Source organism: Oculina patagonica, chromosome 4 (assembly GCF_052425735.1).
Source record: "Oculina patagonica isolate OP01 chromosome 4, crgOcupat, whole genome shotgun sequence".
Taxonomy (NCBI): domain Eukaryota; kingdom Metazoa; phylum Cnidaria; class Anthozoa; order Scleractinia; family Oculinidae; genus Oculina; species Oculina patagonica.
This window is the reverse complement of record NC_135761.1, coordinates 37,300,402-37,318,224: the sequence shown is the minus strand read 5'-3', so window position 1 is coordinate 37,318,224 and position 17,823 is coordinate 37,300,402. Positions and strand designations below refer to the sequence as shown.

General features: G+C 38.7%; 1 long non-coding RNA gene and 1 pseudogene across 1 annotated transcript in view; one reads left to right on the top strand and one right to left on the bottom strand.

Moving 5' to 3' along the window:
* The window catches only part of LOC144648411 (uncharacterized), a 30,198-nt gene extending 15,190 nt beyond the window's left edge, over window positions 1-15,008 (top strand). The window contains exon 4 of the long non-coding RNA XR_013569691.1: window positions 14,739-15,008. This is a non-coding gene — a long non-coding RNA (uncharacterized LOC144648411). The remainder of the gene's footprint in view (window positions 1-14,738) is intronic.
* Window positions 343-5,183, bottom strand: LOC144647860 (uncharacterized; annotated as a pseudogene).
* Window positions 15,009-17,823: the final 2,815 nt, after the last annotated feature.

Here is a 17,823-nt window from a genome sequence, read left to right as displayed (position 1 = left end):
GAGAAATTTATTTGATCCTCTGCTGCCAAAGCATCTTCGGTTGTCAATTTATTTTATTTTATTTTATATACACTCAGCTCAGTTCCTGTTCAAAAAATGCTTTTTTTTCAAGGCCATGTCATTGTTATTGTTTTTGTTGATGATGGTCAGATCAGATTATAACTGTTTGATGGATCATTTCATATACATTACATCACTGTTTGGTTATTATTGTGAGGATCAGTGTCTGTCGGATTTATTGAGAAATGATTATTATTTGATATGAGTAGTAATTTCTCTGTACAATGCGATGATACCATGATGACTTCATGTATGTGTTGTCCTTGAACAAACCATTTGTCTGTTTCATTCTTATCAATTTGGATGCATTCTTTTGGTATCACAAGATGTTTGGTACTTTGTCTTCCCCTTTGTCAATTTAATTGCATGGTCAAATGCCTTGTCACGAGATAACCTGACCAAATTAACAAGGCAGACATCCACACGTTTGTTGACCTTTCCCTTTAGATAGACCCTTTTGAACACACGGTGAAAGGCTTCTGCAAACATGTTTGTGTTCATAGTAAAGCAGAATCCCCATTGTTCCTTCTCGGTGACCTACTCTTTCAGAAAATACAAATGAAAACTTCGTGTTTTTTTGTTTTTGTCTCTTAAGGCAATCTTCAAAGTTGGCTCCAGTCATTTGTTCCAGACAGGTTCTTATTAGCTTATAAACTTCAGATTCCACTGTGGCATCTCCAACCTTTCTTCTCAGCTCTTCCTTCCATACTTTGTCTACAAGCCAGGTACAAAGCAGCTTTTTTGGTCTTGGGCCTTCATTCATGACAGCAACCCATGCATTGTAGAATTGATTGGCCATGTCACTCATGAAAAAATCACTCTAGATGTTTCTGCAGTTATTTCTTATGTTCTTGAAGAATTGACCATAGCTGTCTGGTCTTCATGTCTGGATAGGCACCAGGCCACAGGAATCCCTTGACCAAACTCATCTACCAAATGAATGGTTGTCAAGAAAAAATCATAGCCATTTGTGCCATGCGTGCCATTACAGCACACTTCTTTTTTCCCAAATTTTTGCAACATCTCACTCTGAAATGGGGTCTGGACAACCATACAGAAATCCTCTTTTGCGAGATCGTAGCCATCTTCAGCCTTCTCATCTTGTAACTTGATGAATAGGACTGGACTATCTTTGGTGTCCTCCCATTCGTTGATCCATGCCAAAGGGCTTTGTCAATCATTTGCATGTCGTTGTACCGTCTTCAGCCGGAAAGCTCTTTCAATATTGGCTATCTCTTGTCTTTCTAATATATGATGCCTTTGAAAGTCAGAGGTAAAGTCCTTGCAGATGTCATCCAATATACGTTCCTTTAAAAACACCTTGTTGGAGTTTGGCTGCAATGACCTCATGCTGTGGAGTTGGTATTCGCACATGTTCCAAGGACATTTCATGTCCATAATGATTATAACAGACACTGACATTAACTTGCCCGCTTGGAGTCAAAGTCACTGTCTTGGTAGCTTTATAATTGAATTCAATTTTTGTAAATCCTAAAAGAAAGGAATATATAGACAAGCCTAAAATCATAGCCAGAATAATTTGGCATGCCATTTTTGACATAGTGTACTTAAAGGGGCAGTATCAGAAGAATTACTTCAAAAAGTCAAAGTCAAAAGAAACATTATCAATGGAAACCAAAAAATAATGGTCTAGCTTTGTTCTCTTGCGGAGTCTTTCACCGTTTCAATCATATCTATGAATAAATCCAAGTCGTCAACGGGGAGCTCAATCCAGTCATTGTTGTCTGCGTATTTTATGCTTACTTCTTTGCCACGAAGACTTGTGAATCGTGTTGATATACGCTCTGTCAAGGATTCCATGCATAACATTTTTACTTCTTACGAAGAAAGAAAAATTTTAACGCATTTTTCTTTCGGTCCTCTCACTTTAAATTTGAATCCATCCATGTCAGCCGCGCGTACACTACAACAGTTCATTCAGGGGGGCAAGAATTCTTGGAATTCATTGAAGAAAGTGGGACGGGCAGTAAAAGAAAGTGGGTGTGGCAGTGATACAAAAACTCGGACCCACTCCACAGTTCGGTGATTTTCGTAGTAGCCATAGGAAAGGATTCTTCCGATAAGAACATATTGCTCCATTGTTAGTCCAGTGGCGTGGGGGACGAAAGAGTTGTTGTAACCTTCAAAGAAATGGCAACGGGCTTGCTGCCACAAGAGAGTAAATACGTCTCTCTCGTTGTTCACCAGTGCTGCAATTAAAACACCATTTGTTGTTTGAGCCTCATAATATTAAATATATAAAAGGACTTGGAAAATCTAGAGGAGCTATTCAAGTCAAAAAAGGATATAAATCCCTGGAGTGTCAATTGCCAAAGTTTGATTAGGTTTCCATCAGAGATTGTGCAAATATTGCACATGTTATTTCAAAATTTAGAGAGTAACCTTAGAATGTGCAGTTGTAATGCAGAGGAACCATAGTAGACCGCCTTAAAGTTGTGCTATAAAACACTCACTAGTGTACGTCGTAGTATTTACCATATGTTAAATTGACTACATACTGTTTGTTATTGCAGCAACTGAGTGAATTATTTAAAAGAAATGGCTCTTACTATGTTTGTAAGGTGTAACATCCTGTAATGAAAGTGATAAGGATAGTGTTTCCGTTATGATTATTCTGCTATAGATAATGTACAATATATTACCATCTAGTCTTGTCCATTGTTTTTTGAATGGCAAACCATTGCACTGAACCTCATAGAATTTAAAGGGAACACCAATCTTTTCAAGTTCTGTTTCAAGGCATTTTGTTCTTTTCTTGTAAATGTCAAGCTCAATAACCTTGAAACAGAAATGCTAAAAATTAGGCACAGATAAATGTTCGTAACTATAAACAAAGTGTTTCACTTGATTTCCTTTATTTTTTCCCAAATGATTAAGTAGTCTGATGGTTTTAATTAACACAAATGTAGACAGCATAAAAAGCCTTTCTTCAAACATATATTTACCTGATGAAAGACTAGTCCCATAACCCTGAGGAAGAGGTGCAGTGTATCAATGATCACTTTTTTTTTGGCCCGTTGCTTGGCCAAGGTTAAATTTTTCTTCGAGGTAACTCTTCTAGGTGTTGTTGAAACGGGTCACCTTTTTAATTGTCTTTAAGGCCCAGCCTTCAGGTAACAGGCTTGCACTTTCAAAGGTGTGGCCTTGTTGAGGGGTTGCCGACACTGTCTCACTCATGCCATCAGCTAGAGGGCGTGGTACTTTTTCATTGCAATGTCATAGAGTGTTTGTTTCTCAGCTACCATCTTACATCTCTGTCCAAACAGAAGGTGTTTTCCTAGACTGGAGTGTCGCTGATACATCTTTACACAACCTTCATTGGGGCACCCAAGGAGCTCCCACGAGGACTCGTCTTTCTCAACTGCTGGTTACAGGAAGTAACACACCAGTGGATTGGAACAAATGTCTGGCATATAAATTAAAATAGTACACATTGTGAGCATTTGAAAATTGAACACTCACCGCAAGATAATAAGTCAAGGTCTTGAAAAAATTTGCTTTTAAGCGTTTATAACCACGTAGTCTGCACATGATTCGACAATACATTAACATATGAATTGGTTGGAAGGATGATGAAGCCCACATGCAAGATGTTTGGCCATTTTTTAGTATCCCTGGCTATACAGTTTGTACACAAAAGCAGGTCCTAGATGACCAGACATCTGCACATCTAACTTGCTTATGCAGTGGGAAAAGAAAGTGTGTAAGACATCAATTCGCAATGAGAGGAACTTTCAAAGTCACATAAGTGAAACCAAGTCATTGTTGAGGGACAGAGAATTGCATTTCCATTCTAACAGGTCCAACAAGGCGTTGAGTCTTGTCAACGTGAACAGGTTTGGAAGGCAGAATGAATTATAACCATGTTGCCTGGAGAGAAGAGAGCACACTCAAAGTGGTTGTGTGTGTTGGAGAAAGGCTGGATAGTATTCGTTTGCCAAGTTCAAGAGCTTAAGTGAAAAGGATTTAGGAAAGTTCCTTTCGGGCTAACAAATAAGTCACCTTTCATCGCTTGTTACATACCACTGGTAAAACTAGGGAAGTATGTCAATGTCGTTTAGTATTGCAACCAAAGTTTTGTGGTCTACGCAGTTTTTTTGTACCATTGCTTTGGGATGAATCAAAAAGATGTGGTAGCATGAAAGAGAAGAGAAAAAAGTGTTTGAGTCAAAGTATTGCAATTACATGAAAAAATGTACAGTTCTGATACTCTTCGCAGTCTAAAAATATTAGAAAAGCTGTGATAACTGCAACAGACGAATTTGGTCACGAATTTCATATTTTGAAGACTCAGTTTGTAAACGTGACTACTGTGGTCACCAAAATCCGATTTACGGATCAGATTTTGGATTGTTGAATAAATGCAAAACCCAGGCCACACACCTTCCAGGCAGGTCGCCGTGCAATTTCGCCGTGATCCCCGTTCAAGTAGGTGAACTACTAGCTGGAAAGGTATTTTTTTGTTACTTTAAAGAAGACCATTTTAATTGTTTCTATAGCTTGAATGTATCAGGGAAAAAATTTATGGGGAACGCTGAGATAATTAATTTATTGCTATTCTGACACGGGGTTTACTGAATGCGAGTTTTTGAACAGGCATTGCTTCAAGTGTTTCTTATCTTACCCTGCCTTGCAATTGCAATGTGCCGTAAGAATTTCTCTGTTGCTTTTGCAATGATCCAAGGCAATTATGAAACTTGGGACTTGGCCTGGCCCGGTCTTACTTCAGCTCTAAGTACAAACAGGCCGGCATCTTTCTGTACTTCTTGACTAAAAACGCATCCATCTTTGCGGGATAGGAAGTACTCATAAGCTTCCAAACTTTTGTAACACTTTAGATTTTCAGCGTTGAATGGTCCTCGCTTGTCCACAAGATACATCCAGAGATTGCCAAAACTTATGTCCGGCCATAATGTTGGCTTATCGTTCCAGAGATGAACTTCATCCCAAATCTCTTAGGGATTCTGAATAATCACAAAACCCCCGGCAACTGGCACTTTAAGTTTTTCTTGAAACTTTTTCCTTTCTTCGGGGTCCAAAGTGTCCACATATCTTGAATCATTGCCACTGATCCTTCGGTAACTCTCCACCTTGTCCCCCATCTTGTATTGTTATTGCCACCCAGGCTCTCGCGCATGCTCCGTTTAATCAAAACAAGGATTAGCCTAGACGTAGTTTAAAACAGCAGCTAAACACATATTTTGAATCTAAATGTTCACTGTACATGTCTGTAATGCATTAATTAAACAGTCTCACATGTTTCCCCTCTGGAAAACGTTTCCCTGCCTTTTTCATGGGTCCAAAATTCGTCTTCAATATTTCAGTCCTTCCCCATTGTCTATAATTTGTCTGAGTCGACCATTCATTGATTAGATTTTTTTATCTATTGTCTCTATGGGTATCGCTTCAAAAGTTTCTCGCACTCGATTGTGAAATTGCTCGTAGGACTCCTGCGTAATGGCCCTTTCCCCACATTTTCACAGCCGTTTAGTTCTGGAGATCTCGGTGGGATCTTGAACAGTTGACAGCCCACTCTAGACATAGCTGCTTTAGCTCGTGCACTGTTTTGGGAAGGATCTCCATCCATCGGGAACGTCCTACTTTTTCCTCTTCCTGCGGTTTGAAACATGGACTCAAAGTGTTCATCTATAAAACCCTCAAAGAAAGCTCCACACATTCGGTGGTACTGTTGGCATATGATCACACTCTTGTTGTAGCTAATTACGACAATCATTTTCACGAGTTTTCCACCCGTTCCAGCCTTGCTTCCTTTAGTGAAACATCCTTGTTTAAGTCCTTCCGATGCACCAAATTCTGCCATGTGGGGCGTGGGCCTGATCCATGGGGTTAGTCTTGTGTACGAAGGATACCCCATCCAAGTAAAAGGCAATCTTGCTGAGGGGTCATGCCAATCAATACTTTGACAGTGTTGTGATGCTTTTAATTCGAAAATGTTTGAGCCCTTGTCAATAGATTTGATGGCATGTCAATGAATACTTCAAAACAGTCAATGATAACACTTGTTTAAAGTCAAAAAAACACCTTGGCATTGTCCTTTGTAGTTGTTCTCTATCTGGCCAGGAAATTAATGATGATAATGTCACATCCATTACAGTCAACCAGATGACAATAATTCTTGACACTACTGCCCTAGATACACTAAAGCAATATGCAAGGTCTTGATGTGGTACACCGAGATGTAATTTTATGAGAACCAAAACAAACTCCTGAAATTTACTCAACACAAGAGGACGTCTGGTCACACATGATGAAACGAAGGTGAAAGTTTTCTTTGATATCTCCAAGGACGGCAAACCGGTATAGAAACGCACTTTCTTGTTATCTCCTATAATGTAATCTTCAAAAACAGTGAATCTTCTCTGTCAAGTCAGCTGGACTAATGGCAGCTAGCCACCGAGTTCGCCTTTCGGTGACGAGGCATTGTCTAAGGCGTTACTGTCTTCACTATTTCTGCAAAATTTCAAAATGTCAGTGTGGGTAAAGTCTGCTCTTGCTTCAGTGATTAATGTTGAGCAAACGAAAAGTGCATGCCATAATAAAATCCCGCCAATTATGCAAATAAGTTCCTGGCAATATTCTATGGAGTGGATTCACAGAAAATAAAATAGTAAATGACTGCCACTAGTATGTAGTAAAGTTACAAAAGTTATTTGGATCTTCTTAAGTGTTCTCCCTACATTAGCTGGGACAGGAATTTTGTCCACTTTCTGCTGACTTTTAAGTTAATTGTCCTTGTGCAGAAGTGGTTTATCAGCATCCATCCAAATGTTCTTGAGAACATGCTATGCTGTTCCAGTGAAGAGATTGTGTATTGGATCAAATATATGAAATCTGACACAGTCAAAATAAGGCAACCTTATCATTAAGCCCGTCAGTAGCACCTCTTGTGCTTCTCTGCAGTGTTCATTGTTTTCATTCTTTAGGGCATGCTTCAAACCCAGAAAAGTCCAGTGAAGTACTTACATTTCTCAGGAATAATTTGTTGCATTTGGAACATCCTTTGCAAGAAGCATGTCCAGTGAAGCCAGAAACTTTCCTTGCTGCTGAAACATCGCACCCAACACACAGCAATGCTACATGGAATTAGTGTTGGACTGATGAGCCATGCTCAACTTCATATATACTCTCATTCCAAAGGACATTCAATTCATCAACAAACAAACACATTCTCAGGTTTAAATTTCTCACTTCTTGAAAGATTCATCAAAACAAGTAGAAGTGCGCCAACATGGTATAAAGAGTGTTAAAATGGTTGAAACCAGCCAACATTTAACATAAATGCACTCTTTCTTGGGGCAGATAAAAAGGGTTGTCCATTGACCACTCGCCATCCCTTCCACACCTTTCCATCAAAAATGTCAGCTAGAAACCTATCTGGTACTTTTCTGTTTCTCCACATTCCCAACAATTCATAAAAAATCCGGGCCTTGGGTGAAAAATATCTTTATGCCTGCAGTACCTTTTCGCTGATTTTACTGTTAGAGGGTAAAGGGTAACATGTTTTGTGTAATGGTCTGTCATATTCATAGCCCAGGTATGTAATTCTGTGCATTCCCACAGGTAAAGAAGGTAAAACCTTTCTTTGCATCATCCCCTAAGTTTGAGGATGGCATCACTCGATGGCCTTTGGGCGACTGCTGTCACTCTTCTTCCTCTTTTTTTGTTGACCTTTGGTCCTCTCTTCCTTTTTGTACTCATGTGCCTTCATTTTTTGCTTTGCTTTTTTCTCATTTATTTCACCTTAAGAAGAATTGGTCGATGTTGCGACCAGCTTTACCCCTGGTTTGAAGCCAGGAATGTTTCCAAACTCGTAATAAAACTTACAGGTTTTTCTTCCTCCCTCTCACTCTGTTGTTGTCTTCAACTTCAACAAAGGTTTTTTAATTTGCTGATGCCATCTTTTTTGTATACAAAGAATGTCGTGGAAGCAGCATTGATTACATAACTAATCGTACAAGCAGCAGCATTTTAGAGCGCACTAAAACCAATGCTTTTTTCAACCGTTTCAACCCAGTTGGATGCAGGTTGGAATAGTTGATCAACCAAAGAAAACAAAGCCGTTTTTCGCCAGTAGAACATGAAAAAACTCAACTTACCTGAAATGGTTGATCCTAATAGAAAATGACCCAAATATATTAAAAATATTCAAGTTCACATGTCCACAGGTCTCAATTTCGTTTTTCTTTGCTCTAGTTAAGCTATCTCTAATTCAAGTTAATCTTAACCTCTCTGCCAGTTTCTCGTCATGGGTTATCTTCCTCTTTGATAAGATAAGAGAAAAATTGGAGGACAGATGCAAACATCACGCAGTTGTCCAAGGTACCCCTGTTGTGTGTCGGTTAAACACTCGGCAAATATCACGCTAGCCTTTTATGTATTTGTTGCATAGTGAGATCGGTGTAATCTTATTTAAGCTTACCGTTGAGGATAAATTTAATTTTCTTGAGAATTAAATTCTCATTGTCGACGCTTCATCTTTTGAAAATTTATCCTCTTCCCCTTTTGAGAACCACAATATAACTTTTCGCATGCCTTCAACTGTTGATATAAACGGTATCACCAGTGGGGGATGGACGTCTTTATCTTCATCATACTTTTTTACAGCCATTTGCTGGCCAGAGATCATAACTTCCTTAGTTTTTTTACATTTTACAAGTAGCCTTGACATCTTAAGTCGCTTTTATTTGCACATGCATCTTCACGAAACTCCTCCAGATGCTCGGGAACTGAATTCTTGTTGGCAGGGGCCTAGCTTGTGTTAGGTGTAGACATTGATGCTTGTAGCAGGAAATGTTAACAAGATTGTTCCTTATTTCTGCCTCATAGCCTATAGACCCAGAAAAAAGTTATATAGAATTTGTTTTATTATATTTTTATTTCATTAAGTTCTAAACTGGCTGCAGTATGATAGGAAAACTATAGTTGAACATGGCAACTCAATAAAAAGTGAATATCTTCACACATACAAGAAGGTTTTTTTTTGTTGCATGTTAATAAACCTTACCATAAGTCGGTGGAACATCGATCTCTCTCACAACTTACTCACAAAGTTTAAATTTTAGGTATGTCAATTTATAGTAGTCATCCCTTGCTCCTGTTTTTTGGGTTTGCCTAAGGACATTCTCGTTGAAGTGGAGGCAATCCAAAATATGCCTTCAGGGGAAAGATATACCCAGAAATGTGTCTTCTATAACAAATTAAAATAATATTTACCTCAGCTATAGCACATAAAACTGAATAAGCTTACCAATTAAATGCCCATAATGTAATATGAATTTAAAGTTACATTCAATATGTTTCAACACATTTATTAAAAACTAGCAGCAAGTTATGGTATATTGCAATCCCTGCATTTTGATTGGTTAACATTCACCACAAATGTGGCAGCCAAAACGCAGACGGTAATTACCACCCTGTTTGGTGATCATTGTCATGTCCTTTACTTTTCCGACACCAAGATCACATATAATAGCCTTTTTGGAATGTTCTTCCAGCTATTCAAAAAGAAAATGTAAGAATAATCAATGTATAGGTTTATACATTGTGTTGTCAGTGTTTCGATTCAGATTGTACAATATTGTTTACGTTATTTTATGCCATTCTTTCTCATTTTCTCATTATTTCCATTTCTCAAAACTTTTTGTTAAGTGCATTGGAATGATTATCATGTTTGTTGGCAACATGGTCCATGAATGACTTCCATTTGGCTGCAACCATCTCCTGGTAGCCCTTCTTTGTATATGTAGCACGCCAATAGAGATGGTTGTGGACACCCTTACCCAGTCAGATATCTTCTCACAGCCTTTTTCCTTTGCCAGCTTTATCGTCGACTTTGTTGGCTTCAACTGTGATGCGTAGGTTGTTTTTGGCAAACACTTGCAGATTTCTTTTTTAATTTTTTCAAGTTTTTGTGGGGTTTGGCCCAAGACTGCAAAGTCGTCATCTCTGTAAAGCCCAATTTCCATGTCATAAGGGATTTCTTTAAGTTGCGAGAGGATGTAGTTTCCGACTAATTCGCATGTTTCTGCTCTGTCATAACTCCCTACAGTAACGTCAAATAGTGTGACAAGGGTTTCCCTTGTTAAAAAGAAGAGATTGCTTAGCTTAAAGTATTATGTGACAGTCATGATCGGAGATGGTCACACAATTGGCTGCAAAGTCAAGGGCACGTTCAAGTAGAGTCTCTGATATGGAATGGCAAAATTCCACTACATCAAAGGCTATATTAGACTGGTTAGAAAGAGCTACCTGAGCCAACGAAGATGCTTCCACCAAAAGGATCGCCAATGGATTCTCAGTCCAATTTGATAAAAAAATTTTTAAAAAAATTAGTTAAAAAAGAGCGAAAATGGGCAACTTTTGCTTTGTAAAAATATATTCTTAAAAATTAAAAATTTTAAAGATAAAATGTTTCGGTCTTAGACCTTCATCAGTTACATGGAAAATAATACAAAAACTAACTTTAAATAAGGTTACAGTATGAACGATTACATAACGAGATAAAAATTACAATATTGTGCTAAATAAAATACGTAAGACAGCGTGATTATTATGATACAAAACCAAGATTACAATGCGGCGTGATTTTTACAATAAGACGAACCGAAGAGTACAACAACAATACTAATGAGGTATTAACTAAAAAGCAAGTAAAAATATTAAAAACAATAAAAACAATTAATGATCGGAGTCATAGGCTCGAATGGCAAAACAAGATCCCAACTTGGGGCCTTTGAATAATCGCAATTAACAAGAAATAACAAAATCCCTGGGTAGAGCCCTTAAACAATACGTTATTAAATCCCCCCCAGAGCCTTTGAACAGCTAGCATTTACGAAGATAACAAAATCCCTAAGGAGAAACCTTGAACGTCAAAGCATCACCAGTTGACGAATCTTAAGGAAGAATACAACAATAGTACTAATGAGATATTCAGTTCTGTATATAATGAGATATTAACTGAAAAACACGTAATGATCGAAGTCATAGGGTCGCCCAGCACAACAAGATCCCAACGTGGGGCCTTTGAATCAACGCAAATAACAAGAAGTAACAAAATCCCTGGGTAGAGCCCTTAAACAATACGTAATAAATTATCACCCCAGAGCCTTTGAACAACTAGCATATACGAAGATAACAAAATCCCTAAGGAGAGCCCTTGAGCGTCAGAGCAGCCCTAATTGACGATTATCATAATACAAAATAACAAATATTAAAATGAAAAACTCTGTCTTATGAAATGCGCAATCTGGTATTAAAAGGGGATAATTTATGTGTAATGTAAAAGAATTGCATACATAACACAGTCTCTCTGATGTAGGAGACCTAGCAGTCGGAGCATTTGATCTTGTTAATCGCTCTCTGTCTGTCGTTAGGTTCATCCCTGTCTAATGTTGGTCAGTTAAATGTCGTAACGTTGTTATAAGTTTGTTTGTGAGCTACATGATTATTGTAGGAGGTAGAATCTGTGTAATAGTTTCAGACGTGCCCTTGATGTAGGGTGTTAGTCGCTGTAGTAACAAATGTCAGGTGTCTGTCAGTTTCGGTAGTTTCAGTAGTTCGGCGAATGTTGCCTCTAATAAAGTCACTGTCTCCACTTTCTAGTGAAAATTTTCTGTGGAGAAAAAATCCCCTATTGTTGTGTACCAAGACATGTGAAAGGGGAAACTTTATCTAACAAAAGATATAAATGATGTTCCTTGCCATATAATTTAACTGTAAATAAATGTACACAATGAGTTGTGGCTCAATGTTATCCATGATTAAAAATTAAAAAAACCCAGTTGATTTTGATTTGCCATTGTCTCATTTTCTAAACAGAGAGAAGAAAATAGTATAAAAAGTTACATACAAAGTAAAGTTAATATTGAGCCACTACATATACCTTCATCAATGCTTTTCAGCTTTGAATATGTACACATCATGAGACCTGTTTCCTCCCCGGGAATGTCAGTCTCCCTACACATCCTCTTGCTGTTTTGGTGATGAAGCGTTTTCAAACCTGCTTCTTTCCCTTCTCTCCAGCAAACAAAAGTGCTTCATCGAATTTGCATCCCAACACGTCTCCGCATTTACACTTGGACACAGATGTTCTTGGAATGAAAAACTCTTTGGCCTAAAAAGGGAAACATAAAGAGAGTCAAATTGAAATTTTAGACATACCCTTACAATTGCTTATTCGTTTACCCCTGACTGTTCTGTGAGAGGACAAGTGTAACAAGTTGAAGGGAAAAGGTGTTCCCAGAAATTAATATGATCGTGTAAACTAAACAAAGTACAAGTGTAGCTTTAAGTTTAAACAAATTAGAAATAGTACATTTCAGAAGTGCTGATCACCTTGCAAATAATGTCACAGAAACTTTTCATCCATAGGCACTTCACGAAGAAAGTATGGTCCAACAAACTCAAATCCAGGTGTTAGATCTCTCCAACAGGTTTGCAGAACATAAATTGCTTTTTGTCCATTTCCCTTTTTAGAGGTATCCAGTGATTCATACACATCATACAGGCATGACCAGCTATTTTCACTCATTGCATAAGCAATGGTCAACTATTTGTACAACGGATCTGGATCTTCTTTGTTCTTTATCCATGCTTTTCATATAAAACATACCTCATCAAGAGGCAGGCAGGTTCTGGTCTTTTGCATTTATTTGCAAGTCTTTTGACACAACAAAAGTGCCACACTTTTGCCATGCAGGACACTTTGAAATCAGACATCAAACTGACCTCGAAAAATACATTCACTAAACACAGGTTACATTAAACTGATTACAAATGCATTTCCATCCAGTGGTACATTTTGAAGAAAGTTTGGTCCAACAAACTCAAATCCAGATGTAAGATTTCTCAGATAGATTTGCAGCACCGAAGTTGCTTTTTGTACAGAAGTGATCAGTGACTCATGGACATCATGCTGGCATCACCAGTCGTTTTCACTCATTTCACAAGCATTGGGCATACTATTTGTACAGTGGATTTGAATCTCACTAGGCAACCATTATAGCTCAAAGTATTCTTATTTGCAAAGGTATGAAGACATTTAAACGCCAAGATTTAAACACATTTTGAAGTTTAAATATCAGGTCAAATTGTATTTAAACCTGTTATAAAAAGTAACAAAGACTACCTTTCAACTGTTAAATGGAACTTGCACTGGGTTCTTGTGTCGAAAACCTGTCTGAAGAAACCTCATCAACTCAGCAGCATTCCTTATCTTGGTTGCACATTTCACACATTCTCTGTTTGAGACATTTTCGCATTGAGTACAGTTGAATCCCAGTTCAATTAAATTGAATCCCAGTTCATTTAAATAAAGTTAAGTTATAATTAAGAATGACTACGTGTCTAACTAAGAATAAATTATTAAAATTACAAAAATGTTGTTTAAAAAAGTTTTTCCTACCGTCCTGTTCAATTCCACCAAACACCCACCAGCATTTCATGTGATGACCTCGATGGTATTTTCCTTTAGCAAATTTACTCTCGTCAATCTGTATTTTTCCTTTTTCCAATGTAGTTATTTCGCAAACTTCTTAACAAAAGCTGTCCTAGTGAACACCAATACCTTCCACGAGTCCTAATTTGTGTTTTATCTGCGACTGAACAAGATCCTGGCACGACGAGTACGTCAACTTGAGAATCTTTTCCAAAGTCATTTTGCTCTTCTTGAACCAGCTACCTTTCCTGGTCGATATTTTTACATTGTGTCTTTGACCCTTTTCCTGCTTTCTGCATTCCCACTTGAATAAATCTGATTGACCTGCACATGTTGTCAAGCTCATCTGTCCATCGCAATTTGGACACAAAGGTTCCTTTGCTATTAGTCCCACCAGGAAAGGCCACATCAGAAATGTGCAGCAAGCCAGGCTCCCTATACTGCCGATCTTCGGTAATATCGAGGGACCCCGGGAACTCTGTGTGGTCTTTCAACCATACTGCACAATAATGTTTTCTTCCAGGAGGTCACACTTCGCATGTGCAATCATAACATTTTGGCATGTGCTGGTCGACTGTGAGTATACCAGGATGAACCTGCGATAGCACTCCGGTTCCTTGCTTATGGCCCACCTGCCAACATGCCTTTGTTTTGCCAGGCCTTCTGAAGGCATGTCTGACACACTGAAGTTCACTTCCTCAGATTCATGATGCTGTGTGAGCTTTTCGGTGACAGTGTACAAAGGAAACAAATATGTCCATGCACATTGAAGAACCAGTGGAAACCATAGCCTCAGAGATCTCCTGAACATGAAACAGGACACACAATTCTTTATGATATTCAGCGGAACCAATGATTTCCACATAAACTTGATGTGTGACATCAATCAGGTGTTTGCATAAGATGACAACTTCCTCATGATTGCTTGCCAAGTAGTCACCCATCAGCTGGAAGATTCTTCCAGAGGATTCTTGACAGTATTTTCAGCTCAGGCACAAAGCTGGCCAAAACTTTGTTGATTGCTACATTTTGTTCGACACCAAATTGGTCTTTCTCTTTTTGGAATTCTCGTTTTTTTTAAAGATTTCAACAATGTTGAAATGTTCTGGTGGGTGGCTTAACTCATTCTTACTATCATCCAGTGCTACAAACACAGTCACCAAATCAACAACAACCTCCTTTTCACCTTTTTAAATAGGATTAAACCAAACCATCTGGATGAGTGCCAACAGGAATTACTTCGTGAGCATCACCATCCTCCTCTCCAAAATTTTATTCATAATCACAGACTTTAAAAAATATGCTGTCCAACTGCTGGTTGACACAGCAAGTCAAGTCTGCAGATTCCTCTTCACTGTGGCTACAGACTTTAAGGACATCAGCTGGAGGCTGAAACAGTTGACTAGGCTTAAACCTCAGGATCTGAATATCCTCTGCTGTGCGCACCCTTGACACTGCAACATAAATTAATCCAGGGACAAACTCCTCTGAGCAGTGAACTACAGCAGTGCAGGCAAAGAAAAGAATAACAGGAAATTGTGTCTTATTTCCAAAAACTTGCCCATCCTGATTTCTTTTAGACCATGTCTCACGTTTCAACAGCAACCCACTATAGCCCTCAATCTCTACTTTCAGGCTTTCATCCTTTACTTCAATAAACTTCCCACTGGTACCACTCTTCACTCTATCTGACGCGTTCCATACCACCATCACTTTCACAGGGAGTTTCACCGCGGCAGGGCAGGTTATGCTGGTGACATCACCTTTGTCAATTGCATTTAAAATGATCAGCTCCCTTGACATATTAAATAAGGCTTCTTGGTTGCAATTGAACTGACAGCTTTGTGAAATAAATGTGCACAGCCTCTCCTTCAATTTCCCTGTTAAGGGAAGTCATAAGGGCCTCCGTTTCTTGGCTACACAAGCCCAGCCGGAGTTCCTTCAAAGCATTTATAAGCAGACTATCACTGAGGCTTTGTTGCATCATTGTTCTTAATTCAAACCAGTGCGTGATAACTTTCTTGAACAGCTCACAGCGAAACATACATTCTCCATCGTCAAATGTTCCAGGCACTGGCCTTAACTGGAGAAACTTTCCCTGCGTCTAATAAAGTCAGTGTCTTCACATTCTCATTGTGTCCACTTTTTAGAGAAAATTCGATTTCCTGTAAATAAAGGATACTCAACTGTGGAGAAAAAATCCCCCATTGTTGTGTACCAAGACATGTGGAAATTGTAAACTTTAACTAACAAAACATATAAATGATGTTCGATATAATTTAATAATCCTACGCAGGTTAATGAAGGACACACACAGATAAAACATATACAATGAAACTTTATTGTTTGCAGGGAAAAGCAAAGCCGCATCAAAGGGGGAGCCAAGGGACCGAGACCACGATCGTCCCCCCCCTGATGCGGCCCGCGGGTGGGAATGGGTGGGTAAAAGCAAAACGTTTACAATGCAAATGAAGGCGAACTGAAAACTAATAGGATATCAATGACCTGCGAACGTGTCCACAGCACAGTCAATGATTAACCATTTGGAGCTCCCTATTATAATGTCATTGGATGGAATCCAATACCTAACATGTTAATAAATATATACACAATGAGTTGTGTCTCACTGTTATCCATGATTTAAAAATTAAAAAAACCCCAGTTGATTTAGATTTACCATTGTCTCATTTTCTAACAGAGAGGAAAAACCTGGTATAAAAAATTACAAAATAAAGTTAATATTGAGCCACTAGATATACCTTCATCAATGTTTTTCAGCATTGGAGCAGGAAACATGTTTCATTGAATATGTACACATCCTGAGACCTGTTTTCCTCCCCAGGAAGTCAGTCTCCCTACACATCCTCTTGCTGTTTTGGCGATAAAGCGTTTCAATACCTGCTCCTTTCCCTTCTCTCCAGCAAACAAAAGTGCATCATCTACTTTGAATCCCAACACGTCTCCGCATTTACACTTGGACACACATGTTCTTGGAATGAAAAACTCTTTGGCCTAAAAGGGAAACATAAAGAAGTCAAATTGTCTCATCTCCTCTTTATTTACCCCTGTCTGTTCTGTGAGAGAACAAGTGTAACCAGTTGAAGGGAAAAGGTTTACCTAGAAATCAACATGATCGTGTAAACTGTCTGCTTGGAAAAAATCTGGATGTCTAACATGCAATTGCTCCAGGTTTACAAGGGACGGATGTTTGCTGACAAATGCTGCTGATACAGTCAAGCCAATGAAGGATAAGGGGTCCCCGTTTTTATCACACCATTTGATTTCAGGTATTGGGAGCAGAAGGATATCTTGTAGTGCAACTGCTAAGTCCTGGAAAAACAGAGAATGAAAAAATATGAAACCTGAAAAAAGGGAATTCCTTTATGCTTCGTTTATACATACATACACACTTGATTAGCAAATCCCCAAAGAGGCTTTTCAGTCACCAGAATAAAGGCAATAAGAATGCCCCCAGAACCAACAAAGACATGAGGCAGAAAAACCTAAAAAAGGATCGAAATGCAAATAAATATTACATTTAACTCCAAAAGTTCAAAAAGGTACAAAATTGTATTCCATGCCCTGACATTACTTGCTAATGCCTTGAGTTCCTGCGGCTACATCCTTGGCCACAATCCCTGGCAAAATGTCTTGGGTTGGCCACATCTATAGCAGTTGCCTGGACTATAGACGTAAGGCGGATACTGTAACAACTTTGTTACCCAGGCTCTTCACGTTGAGTAGTCTTGAGCAGCGCAAGTGTGTTTGAACGCTTTCCTTTCCCTTCCCGTGCGATTCTTGTTATCACATACACTTTTGTTTTTAACCAAGAGCGCCCGCCACTTCTCCTTTATCTGCGTTAATGACTTTTCAGACTCCACACCATTGTCAAAGAACTCTGTACCGGGTACAGAGTTCTGGTAAATCGGGTAGGGATTTAGCATCGCTGGATAATGCAGTGGAGCCTGATTTTCAGCAATTCCAACACCATACAGGGTATTACCAGTGTTGTTAATTGCCTGCGGCCTTGTTTGGTTTCGTGCCGCAAACAATTACCTGTTGTAGTAGGGATCTTTGTTTAGACTGGTGTTCCTATAAACAGATAAACATAAATATTTAATACAACTTAATCAACTGACAGTCTGAACGGCAAACTCATGAAAATAAAGAAAGAAATACTCACAGCGATGCACGAAACCCTGCCATGTTACCTTGTGCTACAAGTAGGCACGAAATTAGCCAAGCGCCTCAGAGGTCACTTCAGAGCCCTGCAGGCGATTTCC